General features: G+C 33.7%; 1 pseudogene; it reads left to right on the forward strand.

The window, feature by feature from the left end:
• Positions 1–293: 293 nt before the first annotated feature.
• Positions 294–775, forward strand: LOC148561862 (casein kinase II subunit beta-2 pseudogene; annotated as a pseudogene).
• The last annotated feature ends 2,968 nt before the right edge of the window (positions 776–3,743 follow it).

Here is a 3,743-nt window from a genome sequence, read left to right on the forward strand (position 1 = left end):
AGGAGCGTGTTGCGGCAGTTATTGACACCGCCCTTAAGACCTACGCCCGCGAGCGAAGGCTCCTTGTTTTCAGCAACGACACCGCCGGATTCATCCTCTACTGCCACCATGTTGGATCTAATGGTATTTCCTCCAATTTTTGAAACCCTAACTAGCTCGGAAGAAAAATAGAACCAGTAACTTCTTTTGCATGATTTAGTGAGAGAGAAACCGAATCAGAGAGAGAGAGAGAGAGAGAGAGAGAGAGAGAGAGAGAGAGAGAGAGAGAGAGAGAGAGAGAGAGAGAGAGAGAGATGTACATAGAGAGGGAGCGAGAGCAAAGAGGTATCAATACTAAATCGGAGGTTGATCGGAAGTGAACGACATCGTCGACAAGCAACTGGAGCGTCGTCACCATCAACATCGAGGTCGAGGCCAATCAACGGTAGAGACCAGACCTTCCTTTCTCTTATCTGGCAAGTCTTCTTCCCCACTCGATCAAGCTCTTAGAGACTCTCGCTCCACCGCCTCCGCCACTATCTCTAAGAACTATAATGCTTCCGATGAGAAATCTGAGACTGACAGCGATGAGTCTAATGTTAGTGGTTATGATGGAGATGACACGTCGTGGATCTCGTGGTTCTGTAATTTGAGAGGGAACGAGTTCTTTTGCGAGGTGGATGATGATTACATCCAGGATGACTTCAACCTTTGTGGATTGAACAATCAAGTGCTTTATTATGATTACGCTCTTGATTTGATTTAAGATGTTGAATCCTCCCATGGTGACATGTAGGATGTTGGATTTTGCAACGGAGGTGGTGGTGGTAGTGGTTATCGAAGGAAGACAATGAAGAAAAAAGAAAGGAAAAGGGTATTTACGAAATTATAAAAAAATTTAAGGGTTAAGTACGTTTTTCGTCCCTAAGGTCTGAGGCCAAAATCAAAATCGTCCCCAACTTTTTTTGTTATTAAAATCATCCTCAAAATTACAAAACGTTATAAAATCATCATTTTGTTCATAAATAATATTTTTTTTTGACAATTTTGCCTGTAAAAAAACTCTTCCCCTCACCACTAACCCCCAACCCCCTTTCTTCATCATCACCAGCCTCTTTCTCTCTCTCTCTCTCTCTCTCTCTCTCTCTCTCTCTCTCTCTCTCTCTCTCTCTCTCTCTCTCTCTCTCTCTCTCTCTCTCTCTCTCTTTCTCCCAGACTCTTAATCTTCCTTAATCCCTAACCACAAAATAAATCAACAATTCAGCAATAGCAACATTAAAATAAATCAATAATCCAACAACAGCAACAATCACAAAATTAGCAACAACATAAATTAAAAAAATTAAAAAGGAAGAACTCATGTATATGTTCTTCAAAAAGAAAAAAAAAGAAAAAAAAAAGGAAAAACGAAGAACAAAGAAAGAGAGCAACAAAATAAATCAACAATCCAACAACAGTAACAATCACAAAATAAATCAACAATCCAACAATAGCAACAATCACCAAATTAGCAACAACATAAATTAAAAAAATTAAAAAGGAAGAACTCTTGTATATGTTCTTCAAAAATTAAAAAAAGAATAAAAAAGAAGAACGAAGAACAGAGAAAGAGAGCAAGGGAAGAAAGTTGAAGATTGTATTCTATATTTTGTACCAAGACAAACATAAAATACAATATTTTTCTCTATAACAATAAAAAACAAAAGCCACTAGAAGCCGATGGAGCACTTCCCCTCAAAACAAACCCCAGAATACTCAACACCCACTTTCCCTTACACATGGAGCTCTAAAGCAGATGACTTTACCCTTGCTGAAAACCACCTAGAAGCAACCGGATCTGATGCCTAATGCATGTGCCTTCAAAGAAGTAGAACAGAGAGAATCAAAACACAGAAGGGGAGAGAGAGAGAGAGAGAGAGAGAGGGAGAGAGAGAGAGAGAGAGGAATCGAAGAAGGTGAAGAGGTTGAGCAAGACCATCATTGTCGTTGTCGAACTGAGGAGAAGGGAACGACCAGAGACAGAGGCCGAGTTTGAAGGGGAAGTTTGGATCTGAGTTTCGGCTTTCTCGCCGTAGAAGGCCGCCCTCTGTTCCGCCATCGCCTCTCTCTTCTTCCTTTCTTTTTCTTTTTTCTCCCTCTTTTGTTCCTTTTTTTTGTTTCAGTTTGTCTGTTTTAGGTGCAGTAGGAAGGGGTGGGGGTAATGGGTGGGTGGGATTAGGGTAATTAATAATAATAGGAAAAGGATATTTGTGTCATTTCAAAAATTATTATGGATAAAAAGACGATTTTATAATGTTTTGTAACGTTGAGGATAATTTTAATAATAAAAAATGTTGGAGACGTTTTGATTTTGGCCTCGGACCTTAGGAACGAAAAAATTACTTAACCCAAAATTTAACGATTAATTATTTTTGTCAAACAAAATTTATCCTATATACGTATAATTTCAATTTTAATTTTTTATAATTAATTTTGTTAAGGTATGAATCTTGTATGATTAGAAATGACTATTTATTTTTATTTTAAATATGGTAAAAAATTTGTTATTTAACTAAAAAATAGTGTGATTTGGTGTTTTACGGAGATATATCCTATACACAAATGGCTCTTGCGAATCTCACTTTATTAATTAAAAAAAATAAAACACAAGTTGTTCATATGATTTTTCTTATAAATCTTTTTACCAAGTACAACTTGCCGCTACCGATTTAGTGTTAGAAAAAAGAAAAAAGAGAAAAAAAAAAAAAAAAAAAAAGAAAAGCACAACACTTTTAAGAAATTAATTTAAAATGGAAATTAAAATGATGTTATACATGTTGAACAGCGGAAATAGATGGAGCAGCTTCTCGTAGGTGGCAAGCCGCTGATGTTAGGAAATTAATTTTTTAATATATTTATGAATAATATATATATATATATATATATTAATTATAATAAAAAATTAAATTATTTTATATTAAATAATTTATATAAGAATGATTTTATTTATTGTCATAAATATTAAATTGAATAAATTATTATTATTTTTTATTTAAAATTAAATGAGAATAAAACTAATGATACTATTTTGAGTTAATAGCTAAAATCGTCTTTGAAAGATATCCCGATTTCTGTTTTGGTTCTCGAAAGATAAAATTAATCGAAATTGTCCCCAAAAGATACACAATTTGGTCACGTTAGTCCTTCCGTGAGTTGGATAATGATGTGTCACTTTAAGTGTCACGTGGCACATGATGACGTGGTGGATTGATGCCACATGTCACAATATGATTGGTTGACGTGTCAGATCAGTGACACGTGGTACGCCACGTGTTAGATCAGTGACACGTGGCACGTGTCACTTGACATGTAAAAAAGTTATTTATAATCAAAATAGTCCTTGAAAGTTCAGACATAAGTCATTTTCATCTCTAAAATTTTAAAAATTAATCAAATTAGTCTTTATATAATTTTTTTTTGTTTTTTCTTGATAATATTAAATTTGAAATATTTTTTGATACTACTAATTTTAATAGAAATGTAATTGACAACAAAATATTAGTAATTGTATCTTTTCTTCTTAAAAATTTTTTCAATAAAATTATCTCTCTCCTTTAATTCTTCTCAAAATCTCTCTTATATGCAATAAATAACATGTTATTAGCATTATTGTTATAACATTTTATTAGTATTATTATCAAATTTTAAAATTTTTTGAAGATTATTTTATCAATAACAAAGGCCAAGTACTATTTTATTAGTGTTAGAATCTTTCGGGTATCGAT

Source organism: Arachis ipaensis, chromosome B6 (assembly GCF_059453495.1).
Source record: "Arachis ipaensis isolate K30076 ecotype BB chromosome B6, ASM5945349v1, whole genome shotgun sequence".
NCBI lineage: Eukaryota > Viridiplantae > Streptophyta > Magnoliopsida > Fabales > Fabaceae > Arachis > Arachis ipaensis.